Here is a 23,384-nt window from a genome sequence, read left to right on the forward strand (position 1 = left end):
ACCGTATCAGGACAAACGTGCATGCGGAGGAAGCGGAGGCGATGAAACAGTGCATGCGGAGGAAGCGGAGGCGATGAAACAGTGCATGCAGCGACAAACGGACGTAAATCGTGATCGAAACCGTGCATGAAGAGTCTGGCATGGTGATCACGTCTTGGGCTTTTTCGCCTATTTCAAGTACTTCTTATTATTTACATAATTTTTACATATTATATTTTTTTTAATTTTTATTATTTTTTCTTTTATCAAATATTTAATATAAATAAATCTTCACAATTACTTCTTCACACTTGCCACTCCATATTTTTTTTTAATTTTATTATTTTTTTCTTTTATCAAATATTTATTATATAAATAATGAATAAAAAATTTAAAAAAATTTTAAAAAAATAAACTCAAAAAATAATTTATAAAAAATATTAAAAAATATAGAGATGGAAGTTGTATAACAAAACTCGACAAATTCAAAACAAATGATAATAATCTGATAATTTCTTTTACAGGGGATAAATATATTTGGGAGTTAAAGAAACTATATATTACAACAGATGCAATTCATATCTTAAAGTTCAATCATTATTTATGTCGACTCAGTGAATATATTTTATTCATCCGTAATTAATTTTTTTTTTTTAAAAAATAGTTTGCTAGTTCTATATTTTTTCAGAATTTTTCTTTATTTTTATTATATTATTTTTACCTTGGATTTAAATTGAAAATTGATTAGACTATTTTTTCGGCTTTTTAATTTTTTAAAAATCTTATCTTATTTTATCTTTATCTTATGGGTTTTGGTTTGATTTTCAAATGATATAAGCCGTTTTCTCATTGTTTTTAACCTTTTTAATGATTAATCTAACAAAATTTAACCGGGTGAACTAAGATTGATATTATGTACTATAGCTTTTTTAAAAAATAAATTTAAAAATTTATTATTATTATTTTTTAGTATAAACAAATATTTATTCTAGACGTAGCAGATGTTGCACTTCCTATTGGAGTTTTAATTAGCAAGTACGTATATAGCAGTTAATCTACAAATTTAAATTTTTAAATTTTCTTTATAAGTCAAATCATGTCATATTAATAATTAAAAAAAAATATTTTCAACTGGAAATTACTTTTTAGAAATTAAAATTTTATTTTATTTTGGAGCCTTGCTTTATAAAAAATATATATATATATATAATATTCATGACACGATCCTTGGTAATCCTAAATTATGAAAGCCCGAGTCATTTTTCACTTGTTGAACGGACCATGAATAATTTCATGAAATAATAGAATCTGAAAAAAGTTCGAATAAATCTTTTTTGTGGACTGTTCATCCAAATTAGATGGTCCAATAAGAACCAGACACTCAAATTCTAAATTTAATTTGAGAAGATTACATTGTACTCACGCATTGCTAAGTTCACACGATTACATGTAGAAAATCTAGAATTGATAGTGTCACCAATTTTAAAGTTTCCCATCACTAATATATACATATTCCAAGTAAATAGACATATAAAATAAATTCAACAACTCGAAAATAACATCCTCTTTTTTATTATTTACCTATCATTAAGGTGGAGTACCGTCACCTAGTATATTACTAAGAGTAATGTTAGGCTACCGCTAAGTAGTGATCGTCGGGTGTACCGCCTAGGCAAAATTTATTTATTTTTTATTTTTTTTCATTTTTTCTTTTCATATTTTTGTAACATATTTAAATATTTTTAAAAAATAAAAAAAATATCAATACACTAATAGTCACTTCCTTAACCGGTAAGTAAAAAAAAAATTAAATTAAATACATGAATAGCTAAAATGAGGGGATAAAATGAAAGGATAAAATAACATTATTCTTATTACTAATTACAGCATTAGTACTGTCCCATTTTAAAAAATAGGCATAAGTGCATAACAAATTCAGATAAAGTGATTTCAATAAAATAAAATCAGAATCATTGGGTATCAACAGTACTATATATCATCCGAAATAGCCTATGCTAAGGATATTCCCTCCTAAAAAAGTATCTATTTGGCCATTATTAGCTCTTAACATTATCTGTATAATTGCCTCTTAAGTTTCGAGTGTTATATATAAGAGAAATACTTTGGTCCCGAATTCGGGATCTAAAAAATGTCTATAATGAGACTTTTTTTCTCTTTTACCGAATAATTAAAAAAATATTTTTTAATGATGTTGTAAATTTTTTATTTTTTTTAAAAAATATTTATAATGATTAAAAAAATACATGAAAAAAAAGAAAAAAAGAAGAAAAAAATTTACTCTATTTGGGACATTTTTCGTAGCAGGACTCTATATATAAAGCATGAAAATGCGACTTTTAAGGAGTGGAATGACGTTGATTTTTATTGATGAGAAGTACTGCTACAGTTATAAAAATATTTTATAAAATTAAACTCACAAATTGTTATGACTTATATGATATGTTAAATCTGTTTTATAATAAAATTAAAATTAAAATCTAATGTACAACATCAAATCTCGTCAATTTGTAGATTTAATTTTTATAGGATCTATTTGTGATTAAAGTATTTTTCTTATGAAAATAAATATACTTGTATCATTTTTAAAAGAGCGGTGCTACTCTGCCGTCTGAGTAGCACCGCTTCATTTGACCGCTAGGCCATTTTGGCCTTTTCTTCTTTTTTTTTTCTCATTTTTTTTCATATTTTTTTAACATAGTTAAATATTTTTAAAAAATAAAAAAAAAATACACTAATACATTAAAAATCACTTTCTTAATCATTAAGTAAAAAAAAAAAAAACTATGCATACAACTCTATATGGATAAGACTCAAGCAACTGTCGTGTTGTATCAATAAATTGATAAACATTTCAGGTAGAATTGTTATAAGAATAATGCTACTATGCCCACTGGTGTAAAAGGTGAGATTTACACTGGTGGACACTCCCAGCGATTAAAGTTGGGTAGCACACCACTACTGTAAATCTCACATTTAATTTTCTTTTAATAGTACACAAATCTTTTAGAAACTTAGAATATGTAGGAATTTGTTGAATAGCATCTAACAAATGGATGTTAATCCTAACTTGTTTGAATATTTCTAAAATTTCATATTGGTATTTGTCTTTGTGCAAGGGAACCAATCTTTGAGAAAAATGAGCAGGTACAGGACATGAAATCTTTTCAGTTTCATTTTCAATTTCTGTTTGTTCAACCTCACTCTTTTCAGCCTCATTTTGTACAGGTTTAGAGACCTTACCAGCCTTGTCTGAACCTTGAGCTAGAATGTTCAACACCCTACCATTTCTCAAAGTAGTGACTGTCTTCACTTGCCTAAACTAAATAAGGACCACTTCACCTCGATCTTAATTTGCCTGGAAATAGATGGAGGCGAGAATTGTAAAGTAGGACTTGTTTATTGGGATCAAAATTCTTAGACTTGTTTATTGGGCTCAAAATTCTTTCTCTGGATGTGTTTGTCATGTAACACCTTCATGCACTCATTTGACAATTTAGAATTGTCATATGCATCTCGCCTAAGCTCATCCAATTCTGAAATCTGAAACTTTCTCACAGAACCAGCATGGTCAATGGAAAAATTGAATTGTTTAACAGCCCAATATGCCTTATGGAGAAACATGTCATCTTCCCGTTTTAAAAGTTGACATGATTTTCCATATACTAAGCGATAAGGGTACAGGCTAAGAGAGGTTTTAAAAACTGACCTATAAGCCCAAAGTGCATAAGTCAGCTTTAAAGACCAATCTTTTTTGTTGGGGTTGACTGTTTTTTCTAAGATGTGCTTAACCTCCCTATTAGCTAATTCGGCTTGCCCATTTGTTTGAGAGTGATATGGAGTGGAAACCTTATGGTGTATACCATATTTTTTCATGAGGGCAGCAAGGGTTTGTTGCAAAAATGGGTTTCATTATTACTAATGATAGCTCTAGGCATGCCAAATCTAGCAAAAATGTTTTCTTTCAAGAACTTAAGCACTACCTTATGGTCATTTGTTTTACATGAGATGGCTTCAACCCACTTCGAAACATAATCCACAGCCACTTGGATATACAAATAACCAAAAGAAGATGGAAATGACCCATAAAATCAATCTCTCAACAATAAAAAATCTCAATGACTAAAATAGGTTGTAAATGCATCATATTTCTCTTAGTGACTGTGCCTAATTTTTGAAATGACTCACAAGTTTTGCAAAAATTATACACATCCTTAAACATATGCGGCCAATAAAACCCACTTTGTAACATTTTTGCAACGGCTTTATGTGCAGAACAATGTCCCCCACAAGCCTCAGTATGACAAAAAGAAAGAACAACTTGTATTTCATGATTAGGTACACATTTCCTTATGATTTGGTGAGATTTAAACAAATAAGGATCATCATAGAAGAAGGATCATCATTGAAGAATGACTTTACCTCATTCTTGAATTTTTCGTATGTCTTGAGCACTCTAATTGGGTGAAGTTTGTCCTATCACCAAAAAATTAATTATGTCAGCAAACCAAAGCAAATTTTCAATTGACATTAATTGTTCATCAGGAAAAGAGTCAAAGATAGGGACAGTGTGCTCATTTTTAGCAAATGTAAGCCAAGACAAGCAGTCGGCAACTATGTTTTCAGCACCCTTTTTGTCCTTGATGATAAGGTCGAATTCTTGGAGAAGAAGAATCCATAAGATCAATCGTGATTTAGCATCATTCTTCAACAATAAATACTTTAATGCTACATAGTCAGTGAAAATAACCACAGGAGAACCAAGAATATAAGTTCGAAACTTGTCTAATGCAAAAACTATAGCAAGGAGTTCATTTTCTGTGGTAAAATAATTTCTTTGGGCTCCATTTAGAGTTCTACTTGCATGAGAAATGACATGTGGGAACTTATTTCTACGCTGTCCAAGAACAGCTCTTATGGCTACATCACTAGCATCACACATTATCTCAAAAGTAATAGACCAAACATGGGGCTGCATGATAGGGGCTGTAGTAAGCAAAATTTTCAGCTTATCAAAAGTATTTTGACAAGAAGAGATCTATTTAAAAGCAACATCATGTATAAGTAACTCACACAAGGGTTTAGAGATAAAACTAAAATTTTGAATGAACCTCCTATAGAACCCAGCATGCCATGCATAAGTAACTCACACAAAGGTTTAGAGATGGAACTAAAATTTTGAATGAACCTCCTATAGAACCCAGCATGCCCAAGAAATGATTTGATTTCCTTTACTGTTTTGGATATAGGAAGTTTGGAAATAAACTCAATCTTACCTTTATCAACCTCAATACCTCGAGATAAGACTATGTGACCGAGAACTATGCCTTGTTGAACTATGAAATGACATATTTTCCAATTGAGAAGCAAATGCTTCTCTTCACACCTGACTAAAAAAACTTGTAAGTTAGTCAAACATACATCAAAAGAACTACTAAATACTGAAAAATCATCTATGAATACTTCTAAACTGTTTGCAATCATGTCACTGAAAATACTAAGCGTACATCGTTGGAAAGTAGCTGGTGCATTACATAGTCCAAAAGACATTCTTCTAAATGCAAAAGTGCTAAATGGGCAGGTAAAAATTATTTTCTCTTGAGCCTCAGGTGCTATTTCTATTTGGTAGAGACCAGAAAATTCATTAAGAAAGCAATAGAAATCATGGTCAGCAACTTTTTATAACACTTGATCAAGAAATGGCAAAGGAAAATGATCTTTCCTAGTAGCAACATTCAACTTCTTACAATCTATACACATTCGCCGACTAATAGAAATCCTAGTAGGAATTAGTGAATTTTTCTCATTTTTCACAATAGTAAGCCCATATTTTTTTGAAATTACATGAATGAGACTTACCCACTTGCTGTCTGCAATAAGGTTGATAATTCCCACGTCAAGTAGTTTCAAAACCTCTGTTTTTACTGCCTCTTTCATCGTAAAATTTAGTCTCATTTGCATCTCCCTAAAGACTTTAGCATTTTCTTCTAAATAAACCCTATAAATGCACATAAGAGGATTTATACCTTTTATATATGTGATTGTCCATCCAATAGCACCTTTGTGCTGCCTTAAGACCTCCATTAGTTTCCCTTCTTGGTTATGAGTGAGATGTGCTAAAATAACCATTGGGAAGGTACTGTCAGGACCTAGAAATGCATACTTCAAGTCATTCGGCAATGGCTTCAGCTCTAATGTTGGGATTTCATCTGCTGAAGGCTTCAAACTTGCTGTCAATGGTGGGAGCTGCTCAATTTTAGGCCTCCATTTAGCTTTAAATTTATTTTATGCATTAAAAATAGGAGAAGCATCAATGGGGGTGTCATCAATGATGAGATCACAAATATTTTCTAACTCAAACAGCAGGTCAGTCGGCTGGTATGCCAAATAAGCCTCTTCCTCAAGGATGCTTTCCAGCAAATTTACTTCTTGTACATCTTCCAAGTCTTGAGGTTGCCTACAAATATTAAAAATGTTTAGTTCAAGGGCCATGTTCCCAAAACTCAACTTTAAAACAACACTCCTACAGTTTATTAATGCATTTGAAGTAGCAAGAAAATGTCTCCCAAGAATCAGAGGTGCTTGAAAAGAGGATTTTGGTGTCAAGTGAACATCCAACACAACAAAATCTACAGGGTAAAAAAATTTATCCTCTTGAACTAAGACATCTTCAACAACCCCTCTTGGCATTTTAATTGATCTATCTGCTAGTTGTAAAATGATAGGAGTTGGTTTTAATTCCCCCAAACCAAGCTACTCATATACATTATAAGGCAGTAAATTCACACTTGAACTTAGATATAACAATGTTTGACCAATTTTTGAACTTCCTATAACACAAGCAATTGTTGGTGAACCGGAGTCTTTATATTTTGGTGGGGTATTGCTTTGAATTATGGCACTAACTTGCTCAGTATACAAATCTTTTTAGAAACTTAGCATAGGTAGGAATTTGTTGAATAACATCTAACAAAGGGATGTTAATCCTAACTTGCTTGAATATTTCTAAAATTTCAGATTGGTGTTTGTCTTTGTGCAAGGGAGTCAATCTTTGAGGAAAAGGAGCAGGTACAGGACATGAAATCTTTTCAGTTTCATTTTTAGTTTCAGTTTGTTCAACCTCACTCTTTTCAGCCTCATTTTGTACAGGTTTAGAGACCTTACCAGTCTTGTCTGAACCTTGAGTTGGAATGTTCACCACCCTACCATTTCTCAAAGTAGTGACTGCCTTCACTTACCTAACATTTGAACTTTTAACTGCTTCTTGGAGTGGCTGGCTTTGTGGATTGGGTTGGGGTTGTGCAGGAAATTTTCCTTTCTCTTGGGAGCTCCAGGTTGTAGTCATCTTTGTAAGTGTGCTCTGAATATCATTTATTGCTTGAAAATTTTGATTGTTGATTATTGCTTAACCTTGTATAAACTACTGCAAGGTGTTCGACAGTTGGTGCACCGTCTCCTCAAGTCTCTTCTTTTGCATTGGAGGTGCTTGAATTGTGAGTTGAGAGAGTCCCGGAGCCAAGGTTGCTGGAGCTACATGCTGGTCAACCCTCCAATTGAAATTTGGGTGGCTCCTCCATCCTGGGTTATAAGAATTAGAGTAAGGACCAGAATATGGTTTATGTATCATATTTACAACATTAGATTGGTCCAACAATACTTCTTTAAAAACGGGGATCGTGGGACATTCATTAGTTGAATGCCAATGATCATCACATATGCCACACTTCTTAGAAATTTTAGGGACAACATGCACTTCATTTAGTTTTTTCAATTCCATGGCTTCCATTTTTTTGGACAACAAGGTTAATTTAGCACGCAAATCATCATCTTTATTTAATGTATATTTTCCATGACCAGACTCAACTTGCCTAGACCTATCATGCATATTAGTTGTGTCCCAAGACTAAGCATTTTCAACAAGGTAATCAAAATATTCAAATGCTTCATCAGGCTCTTTGTCGAAAAATTCTCCATTATACATAGTTTGAACAAATTGGCACATTTTAGGTGTCAAAATTTCATAAAAAAAAACTTATCACTCGCCAATTTTCAAAACCATGATGAGGACAAACATTTAAAAGATCCTTGAATCTTTCCCAGCTTTGATAAAAAGTTTTAGGATCTTTTTGGGTAAAGTTCACGATTTGTCTTTTAAGTGCATTTGTCCTATGTATTGAAAATAATTTCTTCAAAAATCCAATTTGCATTTCCTGCCATGTGCCTATGGTTCTAGGTCTTAATGAATTCAACCATGTTTTAGCCTTATCTTTCAAGGAAAATGGAAACAGTTTTAGGCTAATAACCTCCTCAGTGCATGTCCAGTTCATGAATGTAGAACAAACCTCTTCAAACTCTTTGATATGAAGGTAAGGGTTCTCGGATTCCATGCCATGAAAGTATGGAATCAATAGAATCATTCCGGGTTTGAAATTAAAGGCATTTGCATTCAAAGGTTGGATTATACATGAGGGGGTGCTAGTTTTGACAGGTTGTAAGTAATCTCTAAATGTCCTATTATGATATACTACTTCCTTATCATGATTCTCATTTTCAGCCATGATGTTATTAGTGTCAGAAGATGATTCAAGAGAAAGTGATGATGAGGTAAAAGATGCTAGTGATTCTGTCCTAACCAACCGAGAAGTTTGGTCTCTAGTCCAACCAGTCATACAAACAAGAGCAGAAAATTAAAGAATATGTAAAAGAAATAGAAAAAATAAAATAAAGAAGAATGTCACCCAAGCTGTGAAGAGGTTCACATCACTACAAACATATTCTTAGCAGAAAGGGAATGCTCTAATAAACACCAGTTGTTCCCGGCAATGACGCCAAAAACTTGATGGCTTTTTAAATCTGTCTTCCAAGTGCAGAAGCTATCAAAGTAGTACATGGAGGAGTTCTAAGATCATTTCCACAAGAATAACAGTATTCATACTGAGCAAACATTTAATGAGAGGCATTTTGTGCAATGAACTTGTTTAAGAAAGGGATTTTTACATAGCTAAGGAGAGAAACAAGAATATATGTTTATGTATTAGTGTGGAGGGTATTGAGGAATTGATGGTTATGATCTTTTTATAAAATGATTTTTTTTAATGAAACAAAGTTTAAGAATGAAGTGGAATTGGTTTTCTGATTGCTTGTTAAATTTAAAAGAAATGATAAATATGAGTATTAGTAAAATGGGTGTAGGAAATGTAGACATTGCAGAAACATCAAAACCAGTAACACAGAATGTCAAACACTTGGGCTACAAGAATGTTTCCTCATTTTCCAAACTCTGATTAAGTGGTCGAACTCTATAACTTAATTGTCAATCTAGTCTAACGATTAACAATCGGAAAATGAAAATTTAAAACAAGATTTCTAGTCCTAAGTATCTATAGAATGCAAGTAAATTTACTATGAATACCAACCATTAAAAATCTTGAAAATATTACCAAGTTTATGCTGTGCCTTCCGTCAATAATAGAACAAGAACAAGAGTCTCTGATTTTGACTTATCTCAACAAAATCGACTTGCAAAAGCATAAAATGAATTTTTATCATATCAGAATCACTCTAATTCGTAGTTTAGAGCAAGAGAATCCATATCTTGTAGCTCAAGATGAAAACTTAGCCTAACATCATTCTCTGAGGAAATAGAAATTAAAACAAGTAAACTCAAACTCATAGAAGGGTTGCTAGGTGCATAACAAAGCTGTGGAAGAAAATTCTCAGCAAAACTACAACTAAGAAAGAAAGCTTCCTAAACAAAAGTCTGGGAAAAAAAATGCAAAAACAAGAATAATCTCCAAACCAAAAATCTCCATTTTTTATTCTCTATGCGGCTTTTTTTTCTCTTTTCTGGTTGGTTGGTCTCTGAATAGACCACGATCCGCTCTCCTTTCCACTCCCGCGTGCGTGAGTCCACTCCCAACTTGAGGCCAGCTGCTGCCTTGCTCACCCACGTCCCACTCATCTGCAACTTCCTCATTCTCTCTTTTCCTTTCTTTTTTTGTTTTGTGTTTTAGATCCCTAGCCCCTTAGCTTTTGGGTGCTGCACGTTCAAGTTGAGTCTTTCCAATAATGCCCTTGTGTTTCTTTTCCAATAGTGCCAACAAGAGATAGGTTCTGAAGGTAATGAAGTAAGTTCACATGGAGTTGCGTTGGCTGCTGCTGCATTGGTTTGTGGTTGCCAGTCCAATTGGTGGGCCTTTTCCAAAAATGCCCTACATAAAATGGGATTAAGTGTTCACAATGGAAGGGGTAAAATTGAGATATTAATTTTGATGGGGCTTAGTAGCTGCATAAATCCTTTTTAAGTGCAAATTATCAGGATTTAACATTAAGTCCCGATTATATTAATAAACCCTCACTTATGGCGAAGGAAAACCGTGGTTACATACCAATACCTGGCGTTACAATATAAAAATCCGAAACCAGATATTAAAAAAAACCTAGTATATCTAGAAAAAAATACAAAACAACTCCTCACCTGCAAAAAAACCATTAGCACAACAAACATATACAATAAAATCTAACCAAACCAACACAACAACCAAATAGAACCAGATTCTTAATTCTAACAACACCTCAAAGAAGGTAACCCAAGTTTATCCAACCGCAGTAAACCTCGAAGGACCCTAGGCAATTCTCCAACTATATTCCAATCCATATTAAGACCAGCTGCCCCACTCTGAGCCAACCAGTCTGCAACTTTATTACCTTCCCTATAAACATGCCTAATTGTGCAAACCATTGAATCCATAAGAGCAAGAGTATCCTCCCAGAAATCTTCCAAATACCATATGCCAAATCTTCGCCTATTCCACCAAGAGATTACCACTTGAGAGTCTAATTCTATTTCCACAAAGATAATCCCTAGATTTTTACAAGCTTTAAGACCCTGCAGCAGTGCTAACAATTCAGCTATATTATTGGAACCAAAACCAATATAAGAATTAAAAGCATGAACCAAGTGGCCCTGATCATTTCTAATAATACCACCCACCCCCGAAGATCCTGGATTTCCTAGACTACTACCATCTGTATTCAATTTAAACTACCCTGGAGCAGGTTTTTACCAAGTCACAATTTTTATAAACTACCTCACGGGGGCTTTAGAAGTAATTTGCAAAGCATGTAAAATTTGTAGATCATACATAGAACATTCTTTTACCTTTTATAATAATCGACGGAAGTAACCCCACAAGAATCCCCACTTGAGAATCAGTTGACGCACGTCTTAACCAAGCCGTCACTGTCTCCATCCAAGTATGACCAAGAGATAAACCAAAAATATTAGCACAATAACACTATATATTAAATGCAAACTCTCCTCCAAACAAAACATGATTTTGATCCTCATACTTACCATCTTCATAGCAATCACAACGAGAGACAATCGGGACCCCAATCCTTCTAAGACTATCATCAACACTCAAAGCTATGTTCCATGCTCTCCCCATAAAAACTAAAATTTTAAGAGGCAACAACCTATGCCATATCCATAGATGCCAATCCAAATTAGAACCTCTAATTCTAATACAATCCCATGCTGATTTAGTAGAAAAATTTCCAATCTCGTGTTTAGTCCAAATTAACACATCCGAACCCTCCTTACAACCGGCCAAAGCTTCAACAATATCATCAACATTCTCTTGACCAACTAAAGAAATCAAAATATCCATATCCCAACTATTATTCAGCATACACTCTTTTACTGTAATCCGCGGATTCCCCACCATCTGGAACTCCTCCAATAAAGGACCCCTATCTTTCCATTTATCATACCAGAAAAAAATATTCCCCTCCCTCACTTTCCATCTTGAATTATTAAGCACATCGGGAATACTATTCATAATCATTTTCCAAAATCTTGAACCTTTTTTTGTATCAATGAGAGACCAAGGAGAAGATCCAACATATTTTCCTTTAAAAAAATTTGCCCATAAGGATTTACCTTGAATTAAATTCCATGCAAGCCGCATATGCAATGCTTTTTGCATGTCCTCTAATTTACGCAATCCTAGGCTCCCTTCTTTTTCTGGCTTACAAATATTTTCCCACGACACCCACTTTTTTTTACTTTTACCATTAACCTCCCCCAAAAAAAATGTACTCATCATACGATTTAGAGCTTTAATAATTGATTGAGGAACCTGCAAAACAGCAAATAAATGTAAAGCCATACTAGAAAGCACGTGCCGAAGAAGTATTAGACGGCCACCCGATGAAAGTATCTTCATTTTCCAACCACTAATTTTTTTCCAAACTTTGTTAACCATTTCCTCCAAATGCACATGCTTTAGACGCTCCAATACAATCGGAACCCCTAGATATTTAAAGGGAAATGAACCTTCTGAGAACCCTGTCAGTCTTTTTAGGGCTCTCTTACGAGCAACATAAATTTTTGAAGAAAAATATATGGCTGTTTTCTCTTTATTAATCATCTGACCCGACCATGCTTCATACTTTTCAAAAACCAACAAAAGTTCCCTAACAGATTTTTTACCCCCATTCAAAAAAATCACAATATCATCTGCGTACATAAGGTGTGAGATCTGAGGAGTACCTCTAGGTTGAGAGAAATTTCCAATCTTATGTGATGACACACTCTGCTTCAAAAGACGAGAAAGGACTTCCTGAATAATAATAAAAAGATAAGGCAATAATGGGTCCCCCTGACGTAACTCATGACCACCTTGGAAGAAACCTCTCATCGCTCCATTAAGCAAAACAGAATACCAAATATTCGAAATGCAAGCACGAATTAAATCACAAAAAGAAGGAGAAAATCCAAAACAACGAAAAACCTCCAACAAAAAATTTCAATCTACTCGATCGTATGCTTTAGCCATATCAACTTTAATCATAATATTTCCTCCATGAGTGTCCTTATCCAGGGAATGAACCATTTCCTGAGTAATACTAATATTCTCAAAAATATTCCTCTCAGGTATAAAGGCTCCTTGCTCAAGGGATATTAATTTGGGAAGAAAATTTGCTAGACGATTTACTATAATTTTTGAACAAATTTTATAAAAAACCGAACACAGACTTATAGGCCTAAATTTATTAAAACCAGTAGGCACATCTGTCTTCGAAATTAGCACAATAAAAGAAGCCAAAAAGAACCTCGGAAGCTTTTTGAAAATAAAAAATTCAGAAACGGCTGCGAAGACATCCATTTTAATCACCTCCCAACAAGTTTTAAAAAAACCTGCTCCAAAACCATATGGCCCAGGAAAAATTAAGAAAAAAATTAAAAAATATACAACTTCACTAATGGTTATTTCCTTAACCATCAAGCAAAAAATAAAATACTCGAACAGTAATTTTGAACAGTAACATAGAGAGGATTGAGTAGCATTTTCCTTTTTATTACTGTCAGCATAAATCTTTTAGGTGGTAATAGAATATTAAATAAATATGGTAAAGCTTACTTCATATCTGATCTATATCTTTTCTATAGATGCTAGAATTCAAAAAATATATTTTAATTAACTTTTAGTAAAAGAAAACGTTGGAAACACGATCATTTTTCTTAAAAAAAAAATAATTTTACAACTATGTTAAAAAAATGTATATCAAGTGCTATCAATGACAACACTGTTAATTTCAGGGAAAACAAAATCGTGACAACAAAATTGTTCGACAAGAAACGTTTTGAATTGGTTCGTTCTTAATAATTTCTTCACCGACAAGAAATACTAAAATACAAGTTGCTTATTGGACTCAATTTATGACTAATTCAATCTCTATAACCTTATGGACCTATTAAATTAGATTTTATTGACTTGCATGGCGTTTCCGGCCACTCAGTCTCTCTCATGTGACATAATTACTTAAAAACAATGTTTATAAGCACATTTGTATATATATTAACTTATTTTTTAAGAACTTTTCAATACGCAAGCCTTGTATATCGACACACAATTTCTTTTGGGGCAGTGTATAATTATAAAATTAGTAATTTACAATATTAATATTATGAGACTCATTTAACATAAAAAAAGCTTACAAATATTTTTTGAGAAATTCTAGACGGAAGTCTTACACCACACAAGACTAAAGAGTACTTTTTGCGTTAAAATTCTTTTGCGATGTCAAAAAGTTTGCAGCAACAAATATCATCGAAAATATATATTTGAGACCAAACAAATTTGGTCTTAAAGCCAGGTTATTTTTGTCACAAATACTTATTTGTGGCAACATAAAGCACGGCAAATACTATTTACGGCGGTGGTTAACCATGGTTTGGCAATTTTTTGTTATAAAATCAAGATTTTTACTTGCAATAGAAATCGTTGCAAATAAGCAACTATTTCCTACACATTTGAAAAACGCGGCAAAAATTTATTTCAGGAACTTTAATAGCGGCCACTCTAGGACGAACATAAATCTCCAAAATACTGAATTTCGACAATTTTCAATATTTTTTTGGAGACTTTGTGTTGCCACAAAAACCACTTTTTCTTATAGTGATGTGGTGTAAGGCGTCCCATGTAGCATTTTTTTTTTAAATGTCAATTAGGATTAATCTTTACGATTGATTTAGCACTACAAGAAATCAGACATTTTTCAGCGCTCAAAATCGTCGCAAATACCCCTAATAATCGTTGCAATTGATTATTTGCAGCGATTTCTAATTCGTTGCATGTTTGATGAAATTAAAGTGTCATTTATGATCAATGTCAAAGATAGGAAAAAATCGTCGTAAAAAACTACTATTTTCGACGATTTTTGTCCGTTGGAATTGTCCAAAAAATCATCAGAAATGGTCTTTTCATTTACCATTAAATCGTTGAGAAAGTTAATTGCAGCGATAAAAATCGTCACAAAATGTTAGAAAATCGCCCGCAAATGACTCGATAGGTACATTTAGAAGTATACTTCTATAACAACAACAAGTTCGATAGGTTTGGATAGTGAGATGATAATTTTTTATTTTAGATGAAAAAAAAATATTATTTTTTTAATATTATTATTGTTTTAGAATTTGAAAAAGTTAAATTGTTTATTATATTTTGTATGGAAATTTAAAAAAGTTGTAATGATGAAATGAGATGCGATGAGAATTTTGTATCTCATCCCACTTGCCAAACCTGAGTTAAGTCTTATTTCTTCCTTCGTAATGGGAGGTTGAGGTGGAGTAGTGGGGACCACAAAAGATTCTAACAGAATTGAGGTGGGAATGTAACAGAGTGGTAGAGGAGTACAGTGGGGACACGAAGGAGGAGGATTCTGTGGGCAGCGCTGCCACCAGAAAACTTTTATGTGGATAGCGCAGAAGGAAGGCGAAGAAGAAGTCACTTGGCTTAGTAAAGGAGATGAATGAAATAATAGAGAAATGGGAGAGGCTCTGCCTGACAGAGGAGGATGGTGAGGCCATAGAAACCGATGAGAGAGTTACGAAAGAAATCCTATATAAAGGTGAGTGTAGTCTGGTAGGGAATGTCTACATGGAAAGGAGCATCAGTAAGGAAGTGATAGAATCAACAATGATGAAAGTATGGAGGGTAAGTAAGCCAGAGAAATTTGTAGAACTTGGTAGGAATGTTTTCACAATAACCTTTTTTAATCAAGTTGATAAGCAACGTGTATGGAGTGGGAGGCCATGTCTATTTGACACACATTTGATTGCTTTGAAATTGTTTGAGATGAATATACACTACAACAAAAGTTGAGGTTTGGTCAGGAGAGGTTTTGTGTTCAGATGCATAACATGCCTCTTGCATGTATGAATGAAGAATGTGGGAAGTAGATAGGTAAGACTATAGGCACGGTAAATGAGGTTGATGTGAATGACGATGGTAGTGGATGGGGAAAATATCTAAGGGTTCTCATCAATATGGATCTTACTAAACTACTCAAGCCGAGACAGGAAAAACAATTGGAGAGTTTCAGATCAGTACTCAAGAAGGGGAATATTTCAAATTTAGGGTGGAGAGGGAATAAATACACATGGAGTAACAAACATGAAGATGAAACTTTCACAAAAGAAATGTTGGACAGAGCAGTGGCTAACCCGTTGGTCACAAATGTTCAAAGAGTATTGGGTGGAAGTACTAACTGGAAGAAGTTCAGATCATACACCAATCTTGCCAATCTTGTTGATCATGAATAAGGAAGGAAGGAAAGTATGGATGAGAAGGAAAGTTTTCAGGTATGAAGCTAGCTGGGCTAAAGAGGAGGATTGTAAAGAAGTATTTAAAGGGGTTTGGCACAGTTATGGGGAAAGGGGAAAGAGTCAGCACAAAACATTCAAAACCTGTTGGAGAAGTGCAAAGGAGCTCTCACCAGATGGAGTGATCAGATAAGTGTGAACAAAGTGAAAGAAATAAAGGAAAAGACTGAGATTCTAAAAAAGCTACAAGATGAAGAGAGTAGTTATAATTATGTAGAGATCAAAAGAATGCAAAGGGATATTGGGGTCATGCTTGAAAAGAAGGATGTGAAGTGGAAAGAAATAGCTGAAAAGAAGGATGTGAAGTGGAAAGAAATAGCTAAAAGGAACTGCTATGGTGGACAAAAACACCAAGTTCTTTCATGCATGTGCAAATCAGAGACGAAGGAAAAATAACATAAAACAGGTTGTGGATGAGCAAGGAAGGGTTTTTAAAAGCCATGATGAGATTGATGGAGCTTTTAGAAGTTATTTTGTGAAGTTATTTACTACAATTCAGCCAAGGACAACAGCTATGGAAGATTGTTTGCAACACTTGGAGCCTTGAGTCCCAAAAGAAATGAATGAGAGGCTTGTAAGACCTTTTTGTGGAATGGAGATTAAGGTAGCATTTAAGCAAATGGCCTGGCCCATTTGAAGTCACTAGGTCCTGATGGATTTGGTGCTTGCTTTTACCAGAATCGTTGGAGCATAGTAGGAGAAGATGTGTGTTCTGCATTGCTAGCTTTTCTGAATGGTAACACTCTCTATCCTTCTGTAAACTTTACTTACATTGCTCTTATTCCTAAAACAAAAAACCCCATGACTGTTACTGAATATAGGCCTATAAGCCTTTGTAATATCATTTACAAAATTGTGTCTAAAGTGATTGTAAATAGACTCAAAAGAGTGTTGACAGAAATCATATCAGCCAGCCAAAGTGTTTTCATACTAGGGAGAATAATAACTTATAACATTATGGTTGCATATGACGTTTTGCATACAATGAAGGTGGGGAAGAAAAGTAAAAAAGGAAGTATGGCTATAAAACTTGATATGTCAAAGGCGTACGATAGAATAGAATGACCATTTGTGGAAGCAATCATGAAGAAGCTAGGTTTCTGTAATGAATGGTCAGAATTGATTATGAAATGTGTTACTTTTGTGCCATATTCATTTTTTATAAATGGTAAGCCAGAGGCTAGAGTGTATCCTTCAAGGGGTTTAAGACAGAGGGGTCATTTATCCCCATATTTATTCATTATGTGTGCAAAAGGTTTGAGTTCTCTGCTTAACAATTCAGATTATAAGGGGGACACAAGAAGAGTGTCAGTGGTGAGAGTGGGTTTAAGGATAAATCACTTGCTATTTGCTGATGATTGTGTGCTATTTGGAAGAGCTTGTCTGGAAGAATGGAGGAAATTGCAAGCTTTACTGCTAAGGTAAGAAAAAGCCTCTGGACAGTTTTGAACAAGGACAAGACAACCATTTTTTCAACTCAAACACCCAATCTGAAGACAGAAAGCTAGTTTTAAGGGAAGGAGGGGCCCTAGTGAAAGGAAGCTATAAGAAATACTTGGGGCTCTCCACTATGATTGGTAAATCAAAATACAACACTTTTAGGTGTCGAGTGTGGCAAAAAATGAATAGTTGGAAGAATTGTTTTCTCTCTGGAGCAGGGAAGGAAATTATGATCAAGGTTGTTCTGCAAGCTATATCATTCTACACTATGAGTGTTTTCAAGTTGCCTAAGAAGCTTTGCAAATAAATTAATATGACGCTCTCCAAGTTCTAGTGCGGAAACCAACAGAAAGAAAATTGTATACAATGGAGGAGTTGGGAGAAGATGTGACAGTCAAAAGGGAATGGAGGTCTGGGCTTCAGAGATCTAGAAAACTTTAACTTAGCTTTATTAGCAAAGTAGGCTTGGAGAATAATTTAGAACCCTCTCTCCATGGCTGCAATGATTTTCAAAGGGAAGTATTTCAAAAATTTCTCATTGTTGGAAGCAAAGTTGGGAATGCACCCTCTCTAATTTGGAGTTTCATTAGGTTGCTAAAGGAGAGTCTTAGATGGAGGGTGGGGAATGACAATAAAATAAAAATATGGGGTCAAAAGTGGTTGTCAACACCTTCATCCTTTTGGGTTTAATCCTCCATTTCGAAGTTGAATAGTGATGCAAAGGTCAAAGAACTTATACATGAGGAAAATAGGGAGTGGAATAAGAGTCTAATTAGATCAGTATTTAGGAAGGAAGAGGCTGACTAGATATATAGTATCCCTCTAAGTAGAAGGATTATAAAGGACCAAATGGTATGGGGTCCTTCCAAGAATGGTTTATTCAGTATTAAGAGTGCTTACTTTATGGAAGAAGCAAGGAAAAAAACAGTGCAAGGGTAAACATCAGTAGAGATTCAGATTGACAGTAGGTGGAAGAATAAATGGGGTTTGGATATACCTGGCAAGGTGAAAATTTTCCTATGGAAGGCAGTGAACAATCTACTAGCTTCAAGAAGAAACATGTTTGTTAAAAAGATTGTTGATGAACCAAAGTGCCCCATCTGTTTACAAGAAGAAGAGTTAGTGATGAATGTATTGTGGCATTGCCCTGCAACAAATGATGTATGGGCTATGACTTTAAAGCCCATCCAGAAATGAGGATAATTGAAGGTGATCTACTAAAGCTATGTGAAGAGTTGATAGGAAAGCTCACCAAGACTGAATTGGAGGAAACAACAACAATTATGAGAAGTTTATGGATCAGAAGAAACACATTCATTTTTGAAAAAAACTTTCACAACCCTTTTAGTGTGATCAGATCAGCATAGGAAAGTTTGGATGAATTTCAGTTAGCTAATCAATTTTTAAGGAGACCAAAGAAAGCTAACAATACAGAAAGGGTGGTGCAGTTATGGAGACCACTAGGAGAGAATTGTTTAAAGGCTCATTGGGATGCAGCCCTTGATGTTAAGTCAAGGAAGATGGGGATAGGGGTTATCATTAGAAATGAAAAGGGGGACATGATGGTAGTATGTTGTGATCAGAGAGGCAATGTGGAGCAACCAGCTATAGCAGAAAGTTTTGCACTGAGGAAAACAATGGAAATTTGCAGTGATTTGAATTTCAATAGAGTGATACTAGAGGGGGATGCACAGGTTATTGTCAAATTAGTTAATGATTCAAATGAAAACCTCTCTTACTATGGAAGCATCATCGAAGAAAGAAAGAATTTTTTATAAGCATGACCTAACTAGAAGGTGCAGTATACAAACAGAAGTACAAACTTAGTAGCTGATCACTTAGCTAAAGCAACCATACATTTAGATGTAGAGAAGGTACACCTGTTTTTAATTCAAATTTGTTTACAGAAAGATAGAGAATATATTATAGACATTGTTTTATGAATGAAAGTAGAAAGTTCTATTTAAAAAAAAAAAAAAAAGTATACTTCTATAATTTTATTCTCAAATAGTAGCATTCAAACATAAAATATTTTTTAATTTTAAAATTTCAATTTTTACATACAATTATTACTTAATCACTATTCAAATACAAAAATCAATATAATTTTTACAAATCTTAAGATCAAACACAAAAATCAATACAAAATTTTCAAATTTCAAATTAAAAAAGAATATTCAAATCTCTCTATCCAAAACCCAATAAAACATCTTAATTTAAATTGTATAATTCACTACTATTCACAACCATTTCACTAGTATATTCAAACCCTAAGATTATAAGTTGCAGAAAGAACTCAAAGAAACAGCTAAACCATAGCTAAATATGTAAAAATTTGTTCAAAAAACGAGCTCCAATCAATATTGTATTTCATCTTTATTTTCCAGTGTATTACAACGATCTCTTTATATTTCGGCTGTGTTTGGATCATAAAATACTCTCAACTCATCTCAACTCATCATTACAATTTTTTTAAATCTCAATACAAAATATAATAAACAATTCAACTTTTTCAAATCCTAAAATAATAATAATATTAAAAAATAATATTCTAACAATATTTTATCATCTCAACTCAACTCAACTCAACTCAACTCACTTCAACATCCAAACTCATCCTTCATCTTAATTCGTTTCTCTCTCTTGTACTTCCCCACTAAGGAGTGGGCAGGTTTGGGGGTGAGATAATAATTTTATGTTTTGTTTGATAATTTAAAATATTGTGTTTTAATATTATTATTATTTTGAGATTTTAAAAATGTGTATTGAGATTTAAAAAAGTTGAATTGTTTATTATATTTTGTATAGAGATTTAAAAAATGTAAAATGATGAGATAAGATGAGATGGGATGATAATTTTGTATTTCATCATAGCCCCCAAACCTGCCCTAGCTGCATATATTTTATTGAGAAATATGCTTTGGGTCCCCGAATGAGATTTTTTTTTTTTACAGAATGATTAAGAAAATATTTTTTAATGATGTTGTGAATTTTTTATTTTTTTTAAAAATATTTATGATGATTAAAAAAATACATGAAAAAAAAGAAGAAAAATTACAACATTTTTTTTCATTTAGCATCCGTTGTTTCTTTGGCGCAAGCTTTTCCCTTTGTGTTTAGCGCAAGCGAACTTGAAACCTTCGAGTTGCTTTTTGTGGGAATATAACACCGTATACGCCAAAAAGCTCAAACTCCAAAGTCATGTATTTGTGATGCCCGATACAGTACTGATAGCTGTGTAAATCGCATTCTCTTTTTAATGAAAATGATCTAATTTTTTCTGAGGAAAGATCACGTTGGATTTGTATACTTAAAACTGTACAAATTATCGCAATATAATTGAAAATCACGGCTATAATATCTTGGTCCACGTGGCTTTTCTGTACATGTTTATTTGATACATTCAAACATTTGTGACAGCTATGAGTAATTGTTAATCTTGTCATAAAGTTTCATACATGTATCAACCAGTACTAGGTTTTACCGGTTCCTTCTGTAGAGTTAGTCCGAGATATGGGTAATGAATCCATACTTCGTTAAAAAAGAGTCCGTTCTGGTGCTCAAATTTCACAATATTATAAGTCCCTTATTCAGATATAAATACCAGTAATCGGGCAATTTGCCTCATGGTTCCTTCTGTAGACTGTCCCTTTGTATGAGGATTTGTATTATCATAGGATGTTCCTCAACAATATGACTAATGTCATGGGCAACTCTCTCTCTCTCTCGCTCTCTCTCTCGCTCTCGCTCTCTGCCAAAAAACACACTCACTTGATCTCTGGTCTCTGTTGCAGTATGCTAATTCTGTGTGGGCATTTAGTTCTGTCTGTTACTAAAAGTTCTGTTGGTTATGGATGGTATAAAGTTGAGAATACATATCTTGTTACTAAGGGGATGCTTGGATCGAGAATGAGATGAGATGAGAAATCTCTTAATAGTAATGAAATAATTTGTAAATAGTTTTAAAATGATTTGAGTTAAGATATTTTATGGGATTTTGAAAAAGGATAGAGAAAAAATTGAATAAAAATATCACGAGTTGATATCATGAGTTGAATTTTCTAAGGGGATGCCCGAAATTTTCCATTTCTGCTGATTCATGGCGAGGGAATATCATGAGTTGAATTAGAAACCAGAATTCAATAGATGGCTTTGTTATTTGTTACTGTATGGTCATGGAAACCTTTTTTTTTTCTCTCTTTTTCAACTACTTCTGGTGATTTATATTCATTATGAATAGTAATTATTTTATTTCAGAAATCCTGGACCTTCATGTTTGTGTTCAGATGTGAAGCTGTGTGAGGAAGGCATGTTTCTGCATTGGATCCAAATTATTTTTTTGTTTTGGGATATGATTTATTTCCTCATGAGTTTCAAGATTGTTAACTGGGGAAGAAAAAGTCCTTGAAGTTTTAATACCTTAGATATTTGAGTTTTTCTGAATATGGCTGTTTATGTTCAAATGAGTTTAACCAATCATATATTTTCCTCTTCTTTTACATTGTCTAAAGGTGATAAACACAGATATATATTTTTTGCAGTTTCTGTTTTACAGTATAGTCCATAAAAAATTGTTAACAACATAAGTAGATCCCGGTTTCTGTGAATACCTTACCTACCAGATGACATGAACTCGTTTTTGATCAGGTGCAGCAAGAACATGAACAACTTGGTCTCCTATCTCTTGCTCCAAAGTTCAAAAATTGCAGTCTCTCATATTGTGGCGAGATAAACCACAGCTTGAGGATCTTCAGGTCCTGGACCTCAGCAAAAGCTTCATGCTTAGTGACAGATCCCTGTATGCCCTGGCTCATGGTTGTCCTAATCTTTCAAAACTCAACATCAGTGGATGTTCAGCATTCAGTGACAGTGCTCTTGCATATCGATCTGGCTAGTTTTTGCTATAAGTTAAAGGTTTTAAATCTTTGTGGATGTGTCAAAGCTGCATCTGACAGTGCATTGCAGGTATAAATGATTTTCAAATTCTAATTGTTTCTTTCAACTCAAGTCATGAGAAGTGAGATAATTTAATTATATTTCTTTGATGATATCATGCAGGCTATTGGATGTTACTGCAGTCAGTTGTAGAGTCTTTAAATCTAGGATGGTGTGATAATGCAAGTGACGTGGGAGTAATGAGTTTGGCAAATGGATGCCCTGATCTCAGAACTCTTGATTTGTGCGGCTGTGTTCGCATAACAGGTATCTAATATAGAGGCAATGAATATATACGATACTAATAGGCTTACTACCTACCACCTTTTTACTATTCTATAGTGTATTTGAAATTGTTATTTTTTTATTATTTTATTTTAAATATTTTTTTAACATCTTTAATCATTAAGAAAAAATTAAAAAAATATACAACTTTACTAATAGTTACTTTCTTAACTATTAAGTAAAAATAAAATTAAAAAATAATAAAAAAATAAAAGGAGTAGTAAATGGGTGCAGTATGAACTATGAAGTAATAAGCCTATCGTTATCATTTTGTTAAAATGCTAAAACTAGTGGGTTCTGGTGCTAAATTTTACCAAATTATGAATCCCCTATTTAGATTCAGCAGTTTTTTTTTTCTTCTTTTTAGAAAGAGACGAAGGTCACCTGTCTATGAGTGATCCCCTCCCAATTTTATTTAAAAACTCTCACTTATTTCCAGAGGAATACCGTGATAACAAATAACATCACGATCATTAATAAGGCAAGACCCAACCCCACAAAAAATGTCTAATGTAGGGGAAACCCTAACTATCCAAACCAATTTAAACTGAACATT

General features: G+C 33.5%; 1 non-coding gene and 1 pseudogene across 1 annotated transcript; both read left to right on the plus strand.

Annotated features, from left to right (window-relative positions):
- Positions 1 to 8,049: 8,049 nt before the first annotated feature.
- LOC118344756 lies at positions 8,050 to 8,156 on the plus strand. Its single transcript, XR_004798508.1, has one exon. It is a non-coding gene; the product is annotated as a small nucleolar RNA R71 (small nucleolar RNA).
- Positions 8,157 to 15,311: 7,155 nt separating this feature from the next.
- Positions 15,312 to 23,384, plus strand: part of LOC108991641 — a 9,111-nt pseudogene continuing 1,038 nt past the window's right edge.

This window comes from Juglans regia, chromosome 15 (assembly GCF_001411555.2).
Source record: "Juglans regia cultivar Chandler chromosome 15, Walnut 2.0, whole genome shotgun sequence".
NCBI classification, from domain to species: domain Eukaryota; kingdom Viridiplantae; phylum Streptophyta; class Magnoliopsida; order Fagales; family Juglandaceae; genus Juglans; species Juglans regia.